The sequence below is a fragment of the Anolis carolinensis genome, chromosome 5 (genome assembly GCF_035594765.1).
Source record: "Anolis carolinensis isolate JA03-04 chromosome 5, rAnoCar3.1.pri, whole genome shotgun sequence".
Taxonomy (NCBI): domain Eukaryota; kingdom Metazoa; phylum Chordata; class Lepidosauria; order Squamata; family Dactyloidae; genus Anolis; species Anolis carolinensis.
The window spans coordinates 96,183,542-96,207,100 of NC_085845.1; the positions used below are offsets into that span (position 1 = coordinate 96,183,542).

Genomic DNA, 23,559 nt, shown 5'->3' on the forward strand with positions numbered 1-23,559 from the left:
ACAATATTGACACTGAAATTTAAGTCGTATTACGTATATTGCTAAATGCATCCTCCATTTGGCTGCTGAAGATGTAATATTTAAAATGTTATATTTTGATTATGAATTTCTAAATACAGTGTTCCCTCACTTATCGTGGGGGTTATGTTCCAGGACCACCCACAATAAGTGAAAATCCGTGAAGTAGGGACACTATATTTATTTTCATATTGATACATTATTTTAGTAGTTATACATTATTTTAAATCTTTATCAACCAATTGTGTGTTGATAAATCACCTCCTTTTCCTCCCGTTGCCACTTGGGCTCCTTTTCTGTCCCTTCGGCTTCTACTTCCTCCCTTCCTTAGGCTGTAAATTGTAATTTTTTATTATTTATAATAGTCTTTTAGAGTTTATTTTAGAGTTGGGGGCCCCTGGTGGCCAAGTGTGTTAAAGCGCTGAGCTGCTGAACTTGTGGACCAAAAGGTCCCAGGTTCAAATCCAGGGAGCAGAATGAGTGCCCGCTGTTATCCCCAGCTCCAAGACCTGCTGTGCATAGCAAAATTTGTTGATGTTCAGATCTATTGTATACAAATGACATAGGAATATGAAATCTTTTATATAAAATTGCAAATTTAGGGTTTGCTTGGGATATTTTCAAACCATGGATTATTGAATCCATGGATACAGAATGTGTGGGCTGACTGCTTGAGCAACTATTCACTAATAGTAATACAAATTCATTCAAATGACACAATGGACTGACTACCCATGATGCATTAGCATCCCCCCCCCCCTACATGAGTACATGCAACAACAAATAGTAATTTCTAACAATTATTTTATCTGTGTGGGTACAGTGTTCCCTCACTACTTTGTGGTTCATTTTTCGTGGATTTGGTTTCACGGTTTTTCAATAAACTCTAAAGGTAAAGGTTTTCCCCTGACGTTAAGTCCAGTCATGTCTGACTCTGTGGGTTGGTGCTCATCTCCATTTCTAAGCCGAAGAGCCGGCGTTGTCCGTAGACACCTCCAAGGTCATGTGGCCGGCATGACTGCATGGAGCGCCGTTACCTTCCCGCTGGAGCGGTACCTATTGATCTACTCACATTGGCATATTTTCGAACTGCTTGGTTGGCAGGAGCTGAAGCTAACAGCGACCGCTCAAGCCACTCCTGGGGTTTGAACCTGGGACCTTTTGGTCTCCAGCTCAGTACTTTATTGTTACTAATATAATAATTAATATTATTATATGGTATTATTATTAATATTATATTGTATTAAATGATAGGAGCCCGGGTGGCAAAGTGCGTTAAATGTAAGGGGAAAACCTTACCTTTTACCAACCTGTATAAAATGATAGTATTATTATCAATATCATATGTATATACAATCTATATATATAAAAGGCTTTTGGCATCACGGCAACTGACAAAACAACAAAACCCAACACCCACCAAACTCTAAAATTGGCAACACAATCCATCATCCCTGCCTCCAGTGAGATACAACACAATCACACAAAAAACACAATCACAACACCCAAAAAAAAAAGGCCAAAACCCACAACAGGCAATGTGCCATGCTTTCTATAATAAATAATAATAAATAAATATAATAATAATAAATAAATATAATAATAAATAATATAATAATAAATAATAATAATATTAATAATAATATTAATAATATTGATAATAATATAATAATAAATAAATATAATAATAAATACAGCCAGACGTTGGAGCTGCAAGGATATTCAGTGCAATTCAACCAGACCAATAAAAGATTAACCTTCGTAAAAGGCGACCAGGCTTTGAAACAGTGATACAACTCTGAAGCTGACCAACCAAAGATTTCCCCTAGGTAGCAAGCACCCAGGCTTTGAACCACCGAGGCTATTCATTACAATTCTACCACCCCAAATAAAATTTCCCTAAAAGGCAACTACCTAACCTTCCAAGCAGCAAGCCTATTCCTTTCTATTCCACCTCACAAAATAAGGATTCACATAAGAAAATGGCCAGGCTTTCAGGCTACAAAGCTCTTCACTGTTATTCCACCTACCTAACAAAGAATTCCCATAAGCCACAGCAACGCGTGGCCGGGCACAGCTAGTATATTATATTATGAAAACCGATATAAAAATCTTATATTATAAATGAGGGCGGGGGCCAGGTAAATGACCTTGGAGGGCCGCATCCGGCCCCCGGGCCTTAGTTTGGGGACCCCTGCCCTAGGCCATAGGGGGCTCCGTGGTTAACCAGTGAAAATCCATGAGTTGTTTTTTTTTAAAACCTGAGTGGCTTGAACCCCTAAACGGCCGCCTTGGCGCGGGCTTCCCGTGAGGGCATCCCCACGCCCTCGTTGCGTGTCTGAGGGAAAGGGAAATAAAGGCGGGAGTGTGTGAGGAAGGCGGAGCCGAGGGAGGGAAGACACGGCGCCAGGGCTGCCAGAGATGGTCGCCCGCTTTAAAAGAAGACGGAGGAGGAGGAGGAAGAAGAAGAAGAAAAAGGGGGAAAGGCGAGCTCTAAGGGGGTTTCTCCGCGCGTCTCTTTCCCCAGCAGCGGGTGAGTGTGCCTTGCAGCGTTATATAGACTGGGGAAGAGGCCGGGGATCTTCAGAGAGAGAGAGAGAGAGAAAAGCGAGGCTTGAGGAAGCGGGCGATGGAGAGGCGGACGAGGCCGAGAGCGGCAAGCCAGGTTGGTGAGAAAGCGGGGCAGGGTCTTCCCCTCAGTCTTCCCCTCAGCTTCAGGGATTGTGACCCTACTTCTATCAGTAATAACAATACGAGAGTTGCGGAGGGGGGGGGGGGGGTCAACCCGGTTTGGGGAAGTTACTTTTGTGGTTTGAGCTGCAGCCTCCTCCTCCTTTTTCCCTCCATCTGTCGCTTGATCTACCTGCCCTATATCCCAGGATCCGACTGCTTAATTATCCCAGGTTATTTATCCAGCAGAGTAGACTCATATAATCCAGTTCGCAGCTAATCACTTGGAATCATATCCTGGGATATAGGGCTCAGTCTCCATGCAGGCTTCTGAATGCGATTGCCACCGGGTTATGTGCCTTCATTTGGTCAAGAGCTCTCTCTCTCTATGGCCCTTTCACACTGCTTTATGCCCCAGGATTTGATCCCAGATTATCTGGCAGTGGAGACTCATATAACCCAGGATAAAGCCATAATGTGGGATCAGATCCTGGGATATAAGGTAACTGTAGAAGTGATCTGATCCCAGATTATCTGGCAGTGGAGATTTGTATAATCCAATTTAAAGCCCATATTGTGGGATCAGATCCTAGAATATAAGGACAGTGTAGAAGAGATCTGATCCCAGATTATCTGGCTGTGGGGACTCATACAATCCAGTTTAAAGCCCATAATGTGGGATCTGATCCTGGCACATAAGGACAGGGTAGAAGGGATCTGATCCCAGATTATCTGGCTGTGGGGACTCATACAATCCAGTTTAAAGCCCATAATGTGGGATCAGATCCCAGAATATAAGGACAGTGTAGAAGAGATCTGATCCCAGATTATCTGGCAGTGGAGACTCATATAATCCAGTTTAAAGCCCATAATGTGGGATCTGACCCTAGCACATAAGGACAGTGTAGAAGGGACCTGATCCCAAGTTATTTGGCAATGGAGACTCATATAATCCAGTTTAAAGCCCACAATGTGGGTGGGATCAGATCCTGGGATATAAGGATGGCGTATAAGGGACCTCTCTCCCCCTCTCGCTCGCATTGTGCAGCTTCCTTAGTGCGGTCTCTTATTTTTGTACTAATCATTGGATGCTTCAGTAAAAAAAAATGCCATCACACAATGCAACCTAACTAGAATGATGGCTTGAGCAAACAATTCGCATGGCTGCTGAGCCAGAAGAGCTTTATCCATTTCCTAAAGGAAGGGGGAAAAGTTACATTAAGTCAGATGTCCCCTCTGAGCCTCCTTACTCCGGCTGGATCTACATTGCCCTATATCCCAGAATCTGATCCCAAAGTCTTATCCCAGATTATCTGGCAGTGTAGACTCTGGCCCCTTCCATACTGCTCCTATATCCCAGGAACTGATCCCATATTATCACCTTATCCCAAATTATCTGACAGTGGAGACTTGCATAATCCAGTTTAAAGCAGATAATCTGGGATCAGATCCTGGGATATAAGATAGTGTAGACCCAACCTCATGTCATCCAGATCAAAGGAAATAATCTGGGATCAGATCCTGGGACATAGGGCAGTGTAGACCAGCCTCATATCATCCAGATTAAAGCAAATAATCTGGAATCAGATTCTGGGACAGAAGGCCGTGTAGATCCAGCCTAAAAAAAATCTCACAGATTTTAGGGTGATTAACATTCCAGGCGCCAGTCACATCATTGCCTATCTGGCTTTGTGAGGATCAGTGAATTGCTGTTTGCTTATCCCTTCACGGGAAGCTTTGCCTTCGCATTTGTCCCTGCATTTTACTTCAGTTTTCAAAACTAATTAATGTCACTAGTAAAAGGACACAAATCTCGACCAAGCCACTTTTTCTCTGTTTGGGATCAGAAAGTTGCTTAAGGCTGAATCTACATGACTATATTAATGCAATTTCAGAATGCATATTGACTGCACTGAACTGGACTTTTTGAGGCTACACTGCCAGATAATATAGTTCAATACATTCAATCTGCATTCTGAAACTACATCATATGGTAATGTAGATCGAGCCACAATTGTTAAATTGTCCCCTGCATTTCCCCCTCTCATTGTGCCAGAAACCAGCATCATCTTTATGTTTCTGGTCTACAATTCCATGAGCCACCTCTGTGAATAGCACAGAGCCCCCAGATGGCGTAGTGGACTAAGTGACTTGAAGGTTGGGTTGCTGACCTGAAAGCCAGGTTCGAATCCCACCTGGGGAGAGTGTGGATGAGCTCCCTCTATCAGCTCCAGCTCCATGCGAGGACATGAGAGAAGCCTCCCACAAGGATGGTAAAAACATCAAAACATTCGGGCGTCCCCTGGGCAACGTCCTTGCAGATGGCCAATTCTCTCACTCCAGAAGCAACTCCGGTTGCTCCTGACACGGAAAAAAAAAAAAGCACAGATTTAAACATCTTCACTAACAGGGAAGAGTACATCAAATAGCCTACTTTTTGTTGTTTAAGTATAATTATTAACAGTGCGATTTGAAGATTAAGTATTAGGGAATCGTTCATGATGCAGCAGAACATTATTATCTAGAAAATGAAGTTGAGGATAAGTTGTTAAATTTGAAAACAACAATGATTACAAACAACTTTTTGGTATGTTTGGAAAACTGTGCTTTGTATAATCTGCATGTCCAAGAAGTGGACTATTGATAAATGTCTTATGAAAAGTACAAATTAATCCCTTGTGCCAGCTGAACTGCTGACCTGAAGGTTGGCGGTTCGAATCTGTGAGATGGGGTGAGCTCCCGTCTGTCAGCTCTAGCTTGCGGGGAGAAGCCTCCCAGCAACACATCTGGGTGTCTCCTGGGCAACATCTCTGTAGACGGCCAATTCTCTCATGCCAGAATCAACTCTCAGTATGTTTTCAAGTCGCTTCTGACACGATAAAAAAGGCAATGTGAAGAAAATCAGTGTCTTTGGATCAAGTGTAAGTTTTACATGCTTTAAAAATGCAGTAGTGTTAATCAATGTATCTTCATCAACTCTTATAAAATATGATAATATTTGCTATTAAATATGGTAAAATGCTGGTATATGCTATGTTGCAATTTAGGTGGATGTCTGTGTTGAAATTATCCTCACCAGGTTTCCTTCATTATTTCACATGACTAGCAATTTTTATAACAATGCAATCTTAACAATTGTAGCTTTAGGGAAGATATAGTGTATGCATACATAAGTAAACACATTGCATATTGATATAGATGCACATATTTTCTCTGTTTCAATGAAGTCTCTGTTGAAAAATTGAAATAAATTGGATTTGTGTTATCGAAAGCTTTCATGGCCTGAATCACTGGGTTGCTGTGAGTTTTCTGGGCTGTATGGCCATGTGCCTGACGTTTTGCCCACACCTATGGTAGGCATCCTCAGAGGTTATGAGGTCTGTTGGAAACTAGGCAAGTGGGGTTTATATATCTGTGGAAGGTCCAGGGTTTGGAATGGATCATTACCTACATTTGTTCCATTGATATCAATGGAATGGGTATATTTTGGTTGGGATATTTCCTAAGATCTTATAGTTATTACTGAGAGATCTCATAATTATGACGTACACCCTAAAATAAGTTTATTTATTTGAATTCCTTTTTTTAAATATTAAAGAAATATTTTTTAAAATGTAACTTACTCATTTATATGTAAATGGAGCCCCCGGTGGCACAATGTGCTTTGTGCCGGCAAACTGCTGACCTGAAGGTTGGGTTGCTGCCCTGAAGGTTGCCGGTTTGAATCCAACCTGGGGAGAGCATGGATGAGCTCCCTCTGTCAGCTCCAGCTCCATGTTGGGACATTGGGGAAGCCTCCCACAAGGATGGCAAAACATCATCTGATTGTCTCCTGGGCAATGTCCGTACAGACGGCCAGTTTTCTCATACCAGAAGCGACTTGCAGTTTCTCAAGTCGCTCCTGACACAGAAAAAAAAATACACATAGTTCCCATGCTTGTGTCTATGGTTTATGTATATTATATGAGAAATTTGTAATCTCAAAGAAAAGTCACTTGCTTTAATTTTAACATAATACCATAACCTTTTCAAGACATTCATATCTGTCAGTTTTGAGAAGTAACTTATCATGCACATAATAGTTTTGTTCTACAATTCCTGTATTGCAATTCACCCTGAATTCCCAGAGATTGGGTAAAATGTTAAAATAAATAATGGTCATGTAAGCTATGGAAATAATTATTTGCTCAAGATATTCTAATTTGCATTATGTAATGGCATTTTTGCTGTAGTGTCCCAGAGTTTCTCCAGAATGTAAACCAAACAGAAGATATCAAGGCAAGTTATTGTAAAAAAGGGAATTTATTTATATCAGAACACAGAATCACCAGTGTCAGTGTCTTCTAGATTATAGGCTGCCACTATTGATCTTACATTTATAAGTTGTCTTGTGTGTTGTAAGCATTATATAAATAATATTTAATCATCTGCATTATAATTCATCTGATGATGATATGACTGAAATTAGCTCATGCCAAAATTTGATTCCTGCCAAATCACATTCTGACAATGTTTAACAGAAGGCTAGATTTAGTCCAGAATTAGTGTCAGGCTGGTTTCATGAGATTAGCTTTCCTTAAGGTTTCGTTCTCTATTATTCTGGCATATAAAGCATTTCCAAAATGTCAGAATTTATAATGTAGAAATGAAAAATGCTTGAAGTTAAAATGAAAGTAGACTAGAAAAAGTGGTATGGTATACAAATTAGACCGCTTCTATCTCTTCAGACTCCTTTTGGCATTATTGCTGCATTAGTGATGTAAGTACGAACTACAGTACCAATCCCTAGTTAGCGAGTCCTCCCCTTCTTTCATCTTTTTCATATCACAAGAAACAATAAAGAAGTAGTGTAGTACTTGGCAACTTTTAAGCTCCTGGTATTAAAATACAGGGAGATAGATTTAGTTTAGACATTTTAAATGCTTTCTAAACAATCTAAGGATGCATTAGAACACTTTCTTTGATGGGACATTTTTGGAGGACAGGTGTTGTCGATTAAAGATCTTTTGATGGTTGTTCATTTCTATTGGTAGAGTAAGGCAGTGCATTGTGGAGGATGTCCTCATGACAGTAGGAGGGAATGAGGTTGCATAGGATCAAGGACTGAAGACAGAAGGACAGAGCAGATGTATGTCTCAAATCTGTAAAATAGGTTTACAGATTTGAAGCATAAACAGTGAGATCTACCCGCAAGTCTCTTGGAAATAGAGTGGGATCATCAGCATATTGGGAAGGATTCCTGTCTTACAGTTGTTAAAATGTTTCCCAACCCAACATCATGTTTTTGAAACAAAGAAATTTTGTGTTTCCAATGAATAATTTTTTTTGTGGGAAGAATATCAGCTTCTTGTCAGTTCTGGTACTCAGAACAGCCTCTTAAGAGTTGGAATTCTTTGATCACAGGTGTATTCTTTGCACTTATCTACAGTAAATAGAGCTGTGGTGGCGTAATGGGTTAAACCCTTGTGCCAGCTGAACTACTGACCTGACGGTTGGGTTGCTGATCAGAAGGTTGCCGGTTCAAATCCATGAGATGAGGTGAGCTCCCATCTATCAGCTCTAGCTTGCGGGGACATGGGAGAAGCCCCCCCCCCCCAGCTAACACATCCCCTGAGTAACGTCTCTGTATACGGCCAATTCTCTCACACCAGAAGGGACTTGCAGCAAGTTATCAAGTCCTTCCTGACATGATAAAAAATATCTCCAGTTAATGGGCCTGAGTTCGAATTAAAAATAAGTTAGAATTGAAATATTCCCACCCTTGTTTTAAACCCTGAAGTATCTGGGATTATGGGGGACTGTGGAATGAAAATCCATACCAAAAAAGGGAAATGCTAAAGAATGCTCAAAATTCTGTACAGTGGCACTTATTTCACATGTCAGTAAGGTAATGCTCAAGATCCTGCAAGGCAGACTCCAGCAATACATGGAGCAAGAGTTACCAGATGTGCAAGCTGGGTTTAGAAAAGGTAGAGGAATGAGAGACCAAATTGCCAATATCCGCTGGATAATGGAGGAAGCCAGGGAGTTTCAGAAAAACATCTATTTCTGCTTTATTGACTACTAGCTTGGGAACCCGGTGATGCCCGAGTTATTTGATAAAGGCATGATTTGTCTTTGATTGTTAGGTATTCTCAGTTTGGAGTGGGTGAACTACAATTCCCAGAACCGTGGGTCAATCCTCCCCAAACCCTGCCAGTATTCAAAGTTGGCCATTTTGGGTGCTGTGTACCAAGTTTGGTCCAGATCTGTCGTTGGCTGGTCATCGCCCCACTGCAGTGCTCTCTGGATGGTAGTGAACTGCTACAACTCTCAGATTCCAGGGGCAGTTGTCCCAAAACATCTGTCAATATCCACAGCAGACTATGTTGAGTCTGCGTACCAAGTTTGATCCAGATTCATCTTTGGCTGGGTTCAGTGATCTTTGGATGCCGGGGAACTACAACTCCCAAAATCAAGGCCCATTCCCACAAACCCCTGCAGTATCTTCAGTTGGTCATGAGGCTTCTCTGTGCAAAGTTTGGTCCCAGTCCATTGTCGGTGGGGGTCACTGTTTCTCTGGATGCAGGTGAACTATAACTCCCTTTCCCCCAAACTTGTCCAATATGCTCTTTTGGTTATGGGGCTCTGTGTGCCAAGTTTGGTCCTGGTCCATCATCGGAGGGGTTCAGAGTGCTAATTCATTGTAGGTGAACTATAAATCCCAGCACTTGCTACTCCCAAATGTCCAGGGCAATTCCCCTCAAAACCCATCAGTATTCAAATCTGGGGATATCAGGTATGCATGGCAAGTTTGGCCCAGACCCATCATTGGTTGGGTTCATAGCATTCTGGGTGTAGGTGAACTACAACTCCTCTACATTCCCCAGTAGGAATCACAGTGCTCTGACTTGATGCAGGTGAACTACCACATCCACCATGTGGAGCCAATCCCCCAAACTCCTCTTCTGCTGTGTTTGTTTTGCAGACAGATTTGAAAGGAAAGGGCAGTAGGCGGGGTCATGCAAATTTCACACCAATAGGAAACCCTGGGATGCCTGCCTGTGGTGGAGGACAATGCAAAATCTAGGATGAAATGGTCCCCAAATGAAAGCATTCCTTGGGTGGTGAGCCGTAGTGTCTGGGAAGGACATTGGCAGGGTTTGGGCTGCATGTTCATGGAGCTCGCTGTAACCGCAATGTCAGTGGAAAAGAGTGACTTGCTGGCTCCTAAGCTCTGGGAACTGTAGCCTGTTTGTGGAGGTTGGAGGCTGTCTGTGTGAACAGACACCTGTGCCACATACAGGTTTTTGCTTTTATTATGGATATAGATAATATAGATTTAGATAGACAGATATAGATATAGATTCTAAAGCCTTTGGCTGTGTGGATCATAATAAATTATGGCAAGTTCTTGGTGGTATGGGGATACCAGGTCACTTTGTCTGTCTCCTGAGAAATCTGTATAAAGACCAATTAGCCACAGCAAGAACAGACCACGGATTATAGGTTTCTGGTTCAGCTTGTTTCAACCCTCTTGGGGCCCTTCCACACAGCCATATAACCCAGCATTTCAAGGCAGATAATCCACAATATCTGCTTTGAACTGGATTATCTGAGTCTATACTGCCATATAATTCAGTTCAATGTGGATTTTAGATAGCTGTGTGGAAGGGGCCATGGTGATAGCTGGCCACTGGTCCAACCAATTTTAACTGATATATAACGATGCATTCACAGTTTGATTTCAATCTATTGCAGGCATTTTTATTCCTCCTTGCAAACATGAATACAAGTCACTCGGGGAGTTTCCTCCCTAGGCATATGTGTTCAGTGATGTATCTTACAAATTTGGTGATGCTGATAAACTTTGAAATTTTTTAAACATGTTACATGCACGGCTGTTGTTATTAACATGACTATGTTCCTAAGGTTCAAAACGTAATTCATAATAATGCTATAGTTGAAGAATGGATGGGATGGGAAGAGGAAGGGAGAAAACCTAAACAATTCTTTAGCTTGCAGCTTAAATGTCCTAAGGGACTTGGTTCTCCTTTTAGCTTGCTTGTTTAACTTAGATTGACAGTAATGGCAAATATAATGCAGTCAAATTTTGATGAGTTGGCTTGTAAATGTATATTTTGGTGATATACACAGTTTCAGCTTTAATATATGATAAAAGGTTTATTCCTTTAAATTTTCAACTCAGGCTGTTATAACTGTCAGTTATTTTACACCTTGACAATTCTGCTACTATTTATGCACATCAACTGATGCCACAGGAACCAACACGGTATACTGATTTGAGCATTGGACAAAGACTCTGGAAACTATGGTTGGAATCCCCACTCAGCTATGGAAACCTGTTGGGTCACTTTGGGCAAGCCACACCCTCTCATCTTCAGTGAAAACAAAGGCAACCCCCCTCTGAAAAAATCACACCAAGAAAACCCCATGATGGGTTCACTTTATGGTTGTCATAAGTCTGAAACAACTTGATGGTCACAACAACAACAGCAACAGTGAGCTCAGACCTTGTGGCCTTCTTCAAGCACATGTGGTGTGCAGAATTGGTTCTCTGATTTTCCAGGTCAAACATATATCTCATTGGTGTGACTCTCTGATCTTTTCTGTATCAACATTTCCAGATTTGCTGTTTTAGAACCGAACCAGTCACTGGGTAAATGTTGTTTTGCCATAAGTTGGATTTGTGTTTGCCAATACAGTACTTCAAAATGACTTGTAGGCACATAACTATTGATGTCACACTACATAGTCCTGTATCTTTGTTAATTATGCTATCATTGTTAGCTATATAAATTTTGGAATGTTCTTGATTAGAAGGTAGGAATACTTAACATAGATTTTTCATACTATAGAATAGTCCCAAATTTTGAAAACTTGGGGATTCCCAGTTACAGTGGCAAGACAATGAGTAGCACAGCTGATCCCATCTTTAAGGCAAAGTGAGGCAGCCATCTAGAATAGAAATTATGGAGAGTATGATACATTGTACATAATCTAGCTTAGTATTGTTGATTTTTTATTTGTAGAGATGAAAAAAGGCTTATGAGGTTTCCTTTCTTTTGTTAAAACAACTTGGCTGGCCTTGGACAGCATGCACCATGAATTGAGTGAATTGTACTATTTGTTGTTCTACTTTAGCAGAAAAATGTATTTGCATGACTCTGAACAATAGTGGTTGCTGTCTGCATCAGGAAATGACTGGCATTGTGCAAGCAATGGGCTGATAAAAGGCATTTCATAATATGCAAGTGATCTCTCTTAGCAGGCAGTGGAATAAGAGTAGCACTCATAAGAGTGAGGTGAAAAGATCCCATTTCTGTTGTAAAGACATTTAATATGCATTTGCTGTACTTGAGAGATTGTCATGCACAGGGATGGTGCAAGAGAATCACTGTACTATAGGACTAAATAGTCACACAAGTGATTTAAATAGGCAGTATAGGTGTAAAAAAAAATCAGAAAAAATAGGAAGAATCAGGAAAATTGGATATTAAGCCATTTCTGAGGCGTTTACTGGCACACAACAAATATTTTAGAAATTGAAACTCACCCCATACTGCATTATTTGATTAGCCTCATCACAAAAACTACACATGATAGAGAAAAAAATAAACACAGATCTGAATTCAGTGCAAAAAACTGTATAAGAATGACCTAAAATTATATCTGATGAAAAATACATGTTGGCTTGCATTATTGATTCCTCTTTTTAGTTTTCTTCTTCAGCACACAACAATATGAACAAAACATGTACATGGATTTTTAAACTTAAGTATTCTGGGCTTTAGATAAATGTTCTTTAAAAAAACCAATTTCAGCCAAATCAGGTGCCATCTACACTGCCATATAACCTATTTGTTTTTTCAAACCATGTATTTTAATTGTGCTGTTGCATATTTTATTTTCAGGGTCTCACTCAGTGTCATCCAAACGTTAATAGTGTCAGACATAAAACAATTATTTTTCAGCACTTCATTCAAGATTATGAAATAGGCTTCAAGATAGTCACCATATGTTCAGTGCATCTTTTTAGCCCAATATGGAGTACTTGAGCTGTGACAGTCCCATTTTTTTCCTCTAGTGGAGCAGACTGCCGCAGAAGTTTTTTCAGAGGGTATGTTCTGTTCACTTCTACTTTGGCTTTCTAGTCTTCCTCCATATCCACTGTGTTTATATCAAGAGTCAAATTCCTTGTACAAATTTAACCCATTTCCATATATTCTTACATCAGTGGCCTCAGGACCAGCCTGAAAAAGAGAGAGGCTTCTACACTGCCATATAATCCAGTATCTGATACCAGATTATCTGCTTTGAACTGGACTATATGGCAGTGTAGGGTCTAGACTTGTGCATAATTTCGGATCATAATCGTTAAATTCATGCATACAAAGTGATTTCCGAGAAATGCAGGAAAGGTGTGTGTTTGTGTGTAGGGGAGATTTAGAAATTGCAACACTCACCAATTTATTTTGTTAATGATCTGTAATGTTTGGATGTCTCCCAAGATCAGTTTAATATTCAGTATAACCATTAAGCAACTTTAAGAGAACATAAAGTGTTTAAATAACCATTCCTTTGGCCCCATTGTTGTTACCATAAGGGTGTGGGTGGAACTAAATGTAATGGAGAAAACAGTCATCTTAAATGTAGTTTGGGAAAATGAGGTCCCCAATGGCAGAGAATGCAAAAGGCCCTGTCCTAAACTACATTTCCCAGAATGTAATGCTGCTCAGGACCCAAATGGGGGCTGAAGGACCCAAATGAGGGCTGACTGCAGCATTTGCTGTTTGGAGTTACTCTAATAATACAATTATTGGATCTGCAAAGAGGAGTAAAGTAAGTAATTAATAGTATAAATCTGTGCTAAGTTGAAGTTATGTGGTTGTGTGTCATAAAGACAGACATTCAAGGGAATTGCTGTTGTCTCATTTTGGGGGAATACATTGTTTTGGTCTACACTTTTTAAAATCCCCCAAAATCTGTAGGTGTGCGAATCTTTCTGAAACTTCTGAGGATTGATTCCCTGGTTATCTTGTGCATTATAGATAAAATTCAAATAGATAGCTCTTGTAGTTTTTTTTTAATGTTGTTTATAAAAACTTGGAAAATTCACCAAAATTCTGTGAATAAGTGAAACATTATGAAACTTGATGGGCAAAAGATGGTAAATGTGTTCTACCATTGTAGCAAGTTTCATGCCAATAGCTTTAAAAATGAGGTAGTAGTAATTTAATTATGTGCTTGCGCAAACATGTTTTGGGAAGCGAAGCCTGCCCTAAACTACATTTCCCAGATTGCATCAGCATCAAAAGGCACCAATCAGGATAGAGGAGAGAGAGGTTTGCTCCTCCCTAACATCAGCCACGGAATTTGCAAAGAGGAAGACTGTGGTTGATCTCTCTCTAATAAGTAAGCCAATCTCTGTGCTGGGCTGGAAAAAATGACCTAAATGCCTGGATGGGTCACGAGGGTCCCCTCCAACTCAATAGGGGAAGCATATTAATTGGATGTCAGGAGAATTTGGATGGTGCCTTTCTGCCCAAAAGAAGAGGGTCAGTCTAGATGCCCCTTGATGGTGTCTGTACTATGATTTTTGGTCCTTGGTTATAAATGGCAGTTCCTAATTGGTTCTGTCATAAAAATATGGCGAAAATGTATTACACTGCAAAACCTTTGTCTTTGCACAAGTGACATTGCCCTATAGCACCTTTTCCTTTGTTGGAATAGAATAACTAGTTTCAAATTAAAGACAACACAATGAAACAGAAAATAGCACTTTCAACCAGGAACAAATTTTCTTTATTATTAAAAATGTTTAAAAAAAATCCAAGCTGGATGTACACTGCCATATAATCCAGTATCTGATCCCAGATTATCTGCTTTGAACTGGATTATAGGAGTGTATACTGCCATATAATCGAGTTCAAAGCAGATAATCTGGGATCAGAAACAGAATTATGTCACAGTGTAGATGGGGCTCCAGATTTCCAGAGCTGTCTTTGAGGCCACACAGGGAGACTACAAGGAGAAGAGATGGAAGCAGTTCTGCTACTTTGGGACTACAGGCAGTTCCCAAGTTATGCACAAGGATTGGGTTGTTTTTATCGTGACAGAAGCGACTTGAGAACATACTGCAAGTTGCTTCTGCTGTGAGATAATTAGCTGTCTACAGATACGTTGCCCATGGGACGCCCGGATGTGTTTCTGGGAGGCTTTTCTCGTGTTCCCTCAAGCTAGAGCTGACAGACGGACGTTCACCCCATCTCGCGGATTCAAACTGGCAACCTTCAGGTCAGCAACCCAACGTTTAGGTCAGCAGTTCACAAGGGTTTAACCTATATTGCCAGCGTGGCTACACAAGGATTGGTGGTAAAGCTCAGTGGAGACAGCTTTAGGAAACACTATGAAATCCATGACATGCTAAATTCACATGTGAAGGAACGTACACACATATCTGTGGAACGCAATGGTCTGGTAATAGCTGCTTGTTCTGATTTGGGAAATTTCTCGAGGTTAATCAGTCTTAAGATGTAAAAGACTGTAAAAGTCATATCCAGCAGTTTGAATTATGCTCAGAAGTGCAAGTGAAGGCAATAGATTTGTTATAAGAACAATACAATTCCCTCTTCATTTCCACTCTCAGTCATAGATGGTTTAGATCCATTTCTGAGCCTGTTTCTGCTTAAGCATATTTTTACGTGGCAGGTATGATTGCTCATGTAGACAGTAAAGTCTTCTTTGTGATGATAACATTGTATTGTATGTATAGTAGACTTTTAAAATAATTATGATAAAATAGGTATTTTGCTTTACATATTTAGTTTATCAGCAAAAATGAATCTTAATATAAGTAATAATCATCTTCAGCATATTTAATAGATAATGATGTGGCCTTATGATTAATGTTTTAATTCTTTCAGTATAGCTAACAAATTGAATTTATTATAACTGAGGCCCTTTTAAAAGAATGGGTAGATTTTTCACATTCTTATGTCCAATTAAATAAGATTTTATTTTCTTAAAAATTATATGCCCATCTTTCATTTTGTTTTACTAGTTCAATGATATTTTGGATAGGTTCATAACAGTTATCCAGTAATATTAGTTCTATTAGTTCTATCGATATTTGGTGTCTTTCAAAAGCTGTAGCTTTGACAATGTCATACAGTCATGAAAACCTTTCTCTTTTGAAAACTGCAAGGTTCCAATATTTATGATTTCACGACAAAGCATAAGGAGAGCTGCACTCCTGTACATATTTAAGTGAATGCAAATCTTGCTGATCACTATGAGATTTACTTCAAAGTCAATATGTGCAGGTTGCACTAAAAGTGATTTAGGTTTGTTGAAGAGCTGAAAGGCAAACACAAAGAATATAAATGTGCTATGTTATAAAATGCTCATTATATTCAATTTAGTTTTAGGCCCCATCTACACTGCCACTATAATGCAGGTTGAACTGGATTATATGAACGTGCAGACCTGTACATTTCAATTCAATGGAATTTTTTTTCGTGTCAGGAGCAACCTGAGTCGGTTCTGGTGTGAGAGAATTGGCCGTCTGCAAGGACGTTGTCCAGGGGACGCCTGGATGTTTTGATGTTTTTACCATTCTTGTGGGAGGCTTCTCTCATGTCCCCGCATGGAGCTGGAGATGAAAGAGGGAGCTCATCTGCGCTCTCCCCGGGTGGGATTTGAACCTGGCAGCTTTCAGGTCAGCAACCCAACCTTCAAGTCACAAGGCTTTACCCCTCTATGCAACCGGGGGCTCTCCAATTCAATGCAATTCAATCTGCATTATTTGGCAGTGTAGATGGGGCCATGGTTATTCTTGGAGTAGACCTACTGAAATAAAGGGCCTTAACTGAGTCATAACTGATTAAGGCATATAGATTTGAATAACTCTCGGTTATGTATGACTTAATTCAGATTAGAGCTTGGAATGTTATATTTGAAAATAATAAGTAATAAACCACTACTGCTACATCTGAAAATTAGTTTGGTGACATAAAATGATAGATATTGGAATAGAAATAATCTATTCCCACTAACAGTAATAATTTAATAATTGTTTAATTAGTTGATTATTGTTCAATTTTTCAAGTAAAAGGATAGTTTACACAACTAACCTTGGAATTTATAGAGAGTAGTGTGTTGACCCAAGAGACATTTTGTTGTTAGCCTATACTAAAGTACTCTTAATTGTTTTAAGTTCTCTTGTCACAATCTGGATCCCCCAATTTAGCTCAATGAATTGAGGGAATTTTAATGAGTTCCCCAAAGCATGTGATGCAGAATGGGAAATGTAAATAGGAGGAGGAGAGCAGAATGGGAGGAGAGCAGAAGGGGAATGATAATGAGATAGGAAAAGTCAAGGAAGGAGATGAAACTGGGGAAAACATTCCATTATATCACTGTGTGAACAAAACCAAACAAGCTAAAGGATCACAAAGGCATGTGCTGAAGTTCACCCCAAATTATGATATACAATGAAACCAGAATGAAATCACTAGACTGTTGAAATCAACCCCCCCCCCCACTGCCCTTGAGGGTCACAATTCACCACCAAGCCCAAGGAAAGATCAATAGGGGGCTATCCGATCAAACTAACGGAACTGACATTCTGTAGGACCTATGGATGCTTGACAGGTAAGCAAATAAATTGCTTACCCTACCCGATTCTTTTCCAGAGGAGGACTCAGTTTTCTTCCCATTCTCCTTCAGTGGCTTTTTTTTCTGGGGACATTTTTCTAGAACCTCTTCTATTTCCTGTTACACAAAGCAGATTGGCTGGGCAAGCAACAGAGCCACCAAGCATTTTCTCTAATCTTAATCCTCCTTCTCTTCCTAATCAGACAGGAGAGCTATCTATGGTAAGAAATTTGGATGTCCTTAAAATAATTAATGTATTAATGTGCACGATTAACTTCAGTGTCAATCAGGCATGCTTGCGAGTCATTACATGTTAGGAGAAACCTCTAAGAAGTCTGCTAAAAAATAGGGGTGTGCACGTTGTTAGCTTGGTGCTCCGGATCTTCCCAAAGCGAAAATGGAGCTTCTGGCTGTGGATCTGAGAAACTGCATTTCCTCCCTCCTGAATTTGGGAGCTTTCTGAAAAACAGAATGGGAGCCCAGGCGAAAACGGGATGAGTTTTTCCGGAATTGCATACCCTTACTACTTCCCAACCAATAATTCTGTTTCTCCCCTTCACCCACTGTTTGTTAGAGCAATGGGAATGTATATAGTAAGGTTTTTTTGTATGCTGCCCCTAGAACGTTTTCCTATTTGCTCATGCACCATTGTGGGATAAGAGTTCCTCCCAGGTGGGCTTGTAAGCACACAAAAGTCTCCTTCCTCTTTTCCTCCTCCCATAATATGGCAAATGCAGATTATGCTGAGCTGCGTCTCTTCTTAAAACATTTTGTAGTTAGCCAGGGTTTAGGTACTGCAGGTATATATGTTTCACTGTATCTTTAAATGCAATTAGTAAAGTTTTGGCATATCACTTGCTTGCCTAACTTTGTTAAAACTACTGTATTTCATCGCATAATAGTCACCACCACATATAAGTTGTACCCCCATGTTCGGGATGGCAAAATTGGTATGTTTCCTGTTCCTCACATAATAGTTGCACCCTTTGTGCTACAGGGTTTCCCCTGGGAGCTGTGGGAAGCCCTGTAGCTGCAAAGGTGAAATGTGCACAGGTGGGTTAAGCTTAACCCATCCATGCGCCTCTCCCCTCTGAGCTATAGTGCTTACCGTGACTGCCAGCTGGAAGCGCAGGAATCCCCATAGCTGCAAAGGGGAGAGGCACATGAAGACCTCACCGAGGGAAGCCCCATAGTTACATTTTTCACTGAGTAACAGTTGCCACCACATATTTGCACTCCCCCTTTTCAATCAAAAAAGGAGGTAATTACGACTATTATGCGGTAATCTCCCAAAGAGATTCAGTGCTTCTGTTTGTTACCACTATTAAAGGCAGTTTGACATCACTTTAACTGTCATGGTTTAGTGTTATGGAATCTGGGAGTTTTCAATTTATATGTTCTCTAGCCTTCTCTGCCAGAACGTTGGTGCTTCACAGAACTACAGCTCCTAGAATTCCACATAATTGGACCATATTAGTGAAAGTGTAATTAAACTGCATTAATTCTACAGTGTGGGTGCACCTTGAGTCTTAATTGAATAGGTCTTCATTTTCCCATATAAGGAGCTACTTCTAATCAAAAAAAATCAATAACTTGTTTATCATTGATGAAAAAGTAAAAAAGCCTGTGATCCAATGGGCAAAAATATAGGTTGAGTAATAAGTTTAGAAGGATGGGGAGAACTCTGGAAAAAGTGACTAAAATTTACAAGGAGTTACATTGCCAAATATATTTTTTACAAAATGATATATAAAGAGAGTACATAACTCCAGAAAAACTTCCTAAGATACAGAAAACGATCTAATATATGTTGTAAATGTAACTAAATGACTGTACCCTTTTACCACATGTGGTGGACTTGCTCAAAAGCTAAAGAATTCTGGATAAAGATTCACAGAGACATGCAAACTATTCTAAAATATAAAATCCCACTAAAACCAGAATTCTTCCTATTGGGATTAATGAACAAACAAATATTGAAACATCAAGAAAGAATACTTCTTTGTATGACAACAGCAGCAAGAAATCAAATATGCAAAACCATGGAAACAATAAAATATACCAACAACAGAAGATTGGATTACAAAAGTTTTTGCAATGGCCAAAATGGACAAACTAGCTCAAGAGTTATAAGAAACAAATACACAGAAACTTCAAGAAGAATGGAAACTCTTTATTGAATTTATAAAAAACCAAAGAAAGATGACTACTACAGTAGGATTTGTAGATTACAGTACTACAAATGATATATAGATGCATTGTGTACTGTTAGAACATTCCGCATTTAAGAGATTCAAAAGGCCTTAGATAATTGACCCAGTAGTACATTTTAATTTGAACAGAGATGGCTTTATTTATTTCGTGTCAAAAGCATTGTACAACAAATACATTTCAAATAATGGAAATAAAAAAAGAAAAGAAATCACAAGCAACTAAATAGTTTTGGACCAAAAGCGGGCAACAGCAACCGCATCGTCTGTAGCTTTAAACAACTCCTCCTCCGTACATGAGGCAGGGCATTGTGGGCAAGCATACATATGCTGAGTTGTTTGTTCAGCTCCACAGTCACACAAGGTGGAGGATTCCTCCAGGTAGTGCCACCTTGCCAAGTTGTCTTTTGATCTGCCCACTCCGCTTCTGAGTCTGTTCAGGGACTTCCAAGTTGCCCATTCTTGGTTTGCCCCTGGAGGCAGACCCTCTTGGGGGGCCATCCAGTTAGAATTGCCAGGTTTAGCTGCCCAGAGGGACACCCTTGCTGTTGCTGGGGGGACATCAAGAGGAGTGGTGGTTCTCATGAAGCCCTTCCTTGATTTGAGTCTGGTGAGAGGAGGCTGATAGCCATGCAGTGGGTGGCTTTCACAATGTTCGACCTTTTTTCTCTCACCGTTAGCAGCAACTTCCCGTCGCACGTCAGGAGGGGCAATGCCAGCTAACTTGTAGAGTTTATCAACAGGTGTAGGTTTAAGGCATCCCGTGATGATTCTGCATGTTTCATTCAGTGCTATGTCCACCTGCTTTGCATGGGCAGACTTGTGCCAAACAGGACAGGCATACTCTGCAGTTGAGAAAGACAAGGCCAGGGCTGATGTTCTTATTACTTGTGGGTCTGCACCCCATGCGCTGCCAGTCAGTTTCCGCAGGATGTTATTGCGTGCAGCTACTTTGTGCTTGGTGTTCATGCAGTGTTTCCTATATGTTAGTGTTCGGTCTAAGGTGACACCAAGGTATTTAGGATGGAAACAGTGTTCGAGCTCTTGGCCTTCCCAAGTAACTTTCAGTTTCCTGTTGGCTTCGCGGTTACGTAGGTGGAAAGCACACACTTGTGTCTTGCAGGGTTAGGCTTCAGGTGGTTCTCTTTGTAGTAGCTGGAGAGGTCTTTCAAGGCATTGGTGAGTTGCTTTTCAACTGTTTCAAAATCTTTTGTTTGTGTTGTAAGGCCAAGGTCATCAGCATATATAAAGCTCTTTGTGAGTGGTGGTTGTGGCTGATCGTTCGTGAAGATATTAAATAAGGTTGGTGCAAGAACGCTGCCTTGGGGTAAACCATTCTTTTGCCTCCTCCATCTGCTTTTCTGGCCCTGAAACTCCACATAGAAGCTGCGGTTTTCTAAGAGGGTCTGGACAGTTTTTGTAAAGTCAAAGTCCCGGGTGATATGGTAGACTTTATGCAGCATTTTTCTATGTTGCACCGTGTCATAGGCTGCCGTAAGGTCCACAAAAACTGTTCCCATAATGCAGCCTTTCTCATAGCCTTCCTCGATATGTTCAGTCAGATGAAGAATTTGATCTGTACAGTTTTTCCCTGGTCTGAAACCTGCTTGTTGTGCAATAAGCTTGGGTTCGATAACAGGTCCTAGTCGATTTAATAGCACCCTCTCATAGACTTTATATAGATGACATAAGAGGGAGATTGGTCGATAGTTCCTGGCATTGGAGGCATCTTTACCAGGTTTTAAGATGGCAATTATCTTAGTTTTCCTCCATGCTCTGGGAATCTGTTTGTGTGCCAGGCATTGATTGTAGAATTTCAAAAGCCAGTTTTCAGCTTTGGGGCCCAAGTGTTTGATTTGCTCCATCATCAGGTCATCTAGGCCAGGTGCTTTACCAGTCTTACATCGCTTGATGGCTTCTCTGAGTTCTTTCAGGTTTAGAGGAGAAGACAACTGGTGGGTTTCAAGTTCTGGCGCCCTGTTGATTTTCATCTTTATTCTGCTGCAGTTGGTTTTCCCATTCTGAATTAGCTGGTGAGCTATCTGATCTGGTGTCACGTTCGCGTGTCCAGGGTTGACCAGAGGGTCACTATCCAGGCGTCTCAGCAATTGCCAGGCTTTTCGGCTACTCTTGGACATGTCCAGGTTCTCAAGCAGCTCTAGCCAACGGTCTTTCTTAGCATTAGCTAAGGCTGTAGATAGTTTTTGGCCTGCTGCTATAGTCCCATCACTGTATGGGTTCTCTTGAAATAATCTGAGATATTCTTGTAGCTGATTTAGTGATTCTTCGTTTAGGCCTGGTAAGTAGCTTGTGCGACAGCCTCTAGGGATTGAGAGCCTTGAGGATCTTTTCACAGCTTCTACGAACAGGTCATAATTTTCTATAGAAGGTTCTATATCAGAAATAGCAGTTTCCAAGGTCTCTGTAAACTTTGTCCAGTTAGCTTTATTGAAGTTATATCTTCTGCGGAATGGGACACTTTTCGGTCTTACAGCTGCATATGCTACGCAGCATATTGGTCTGTGTTGTGTGTTAGGTATTGGGTTTAATACCCTTTTGGTGCATTGGTAGCTTATGCTTTCCTTTACAAAAATCAGATCAGGGTTATAACCACGCTTCCATCGGCCACTATTAAATGATGGTGGTAATTTACTGTCATGGAGGCTCATTCTACTATTGTCGGCCCACGTTAGACCTGCTTCGCCATTTCTATCATCTTCGTCATAGCCCCAGACACAGCTGTGGCTATTGAAATCTCCCACAACAAAATGGGCTTCATGATTGTGGCAACTGGTTGGGGGTGTAAAATAGAAATCAGCCCCAGGTGGTTTATAGAGTGATGATACGGTGCAACTATCAAGTTCCACAGATAAGATTTCAATGTTGTTCACTTCTGTGAGGGAAGTTGCAGAGATTGCTACACCAGATCGTACAAAAATGGCACTGCCATATTGTCTGTGAGGTCGTTCCACTGCAACAGAGATGACTGTAACCCTTGATACTTAGATATTTTAGAAGGACACACACACATACATACATAAACACACAAATACATAATTTGTCTGAAGTGTTAAAAAAGAGACAATATATGTCAATGTAACATAGTGAATTGTCATGTATACAATACTAACTTGCTAACAAAGGAAATTGAATCCTGTAGATTTTTATGACAATAACTAAACTTAGAATAATACATCCAAAGAATTGGAAAAGATTATCAAAAGTGTACCAGATATGAGACAATAAGACAACACATTTTGGCATCAGATGACAAGATAATGTATCTGCTTTGTTAGAGAGGACATTTGGAACTTTAAAATTTTAGATGATGTTTATAATAGTACTGGTGTGGAAGATATGGATGTAATAATTATAACAAACATTATTTTTGTCTGTCCCCCTCATTCCCCTTCCTCTTATTTGGTGATATAGCAGACACTTGTATAACTTTAAGCTCCACAATCTCTACTCCCTTTTTACATTGATTTTGTATGTTTGTGTTTGTGTGAATAAGACTATGTGTTTTTTAAAAAAATGTACAACAATAAAAAGTATTATTATAAAAAATCAATAATTTAACAAGTCAATTAAGCATTTCTTTCCAAGATCTGTATACAATCCATTTTTTAAAGTAAAAGACAATGCTGCAGATATTTTATATGCTAAGTGAGGAAGGTGATCTCAAGGAACTAGTTGGAATCTAAAGCTAAACAAGCACATGATTACACAGATATCACACAACTCCACATAAAGCCAAGGAAGCTTCCCAGATCTTGGACCAGTGTCTGACAGTTGTAATAGACTGGAGGAGGGCTAATAAGCTGAAGCTCAATCCTGACATTGCAGAGGCCCTCCTCCAGTTGCGGGGCCGATTGGGGTATAGCGTGTTAACCTGTGCTTGATTGTGTTACACTCCCACTAAGAACACAGGTCCGTAGTCTGGTGGTCCTCCTGGACTTAGCGCTGACACTTGAAGCTCAGATATCGGCAGTGGCTGGGAGGG

At 40.3% G+C, this 23,559-nt stretch overlaps 1 protein-coding gene across 5 annotated transcripts in view; it reads left to right on the forward strand.

Annotated features, from left to right (window-relative positions):
* Nucleotides 1-2,392: 2,392 nt before the first annotated feature.
* mpped1 (metallophosphoesterase domain containing 1) overlaps nt 2,393-23,559 on the forward strand; it is a 115,553-nt gene continuing 94,386 nt past the window's right edge. Inside the window, exon 1 of one of the 5 annotated variants that reach the window (XM_008111425.3) lies at nt 2,393-2,551. The gene's annotated coding sequence lies outside the window, so the exon portion shown is untranslated. Of the gene's footprint in view, nt 2,684-23,559 lie in introns of all 5 variants that reach the window. The other 4 variants (XM_062981880.1, XM_008111427.3, XM_003221414.4 and 1 more) reach the window with 4 other exon arrangements.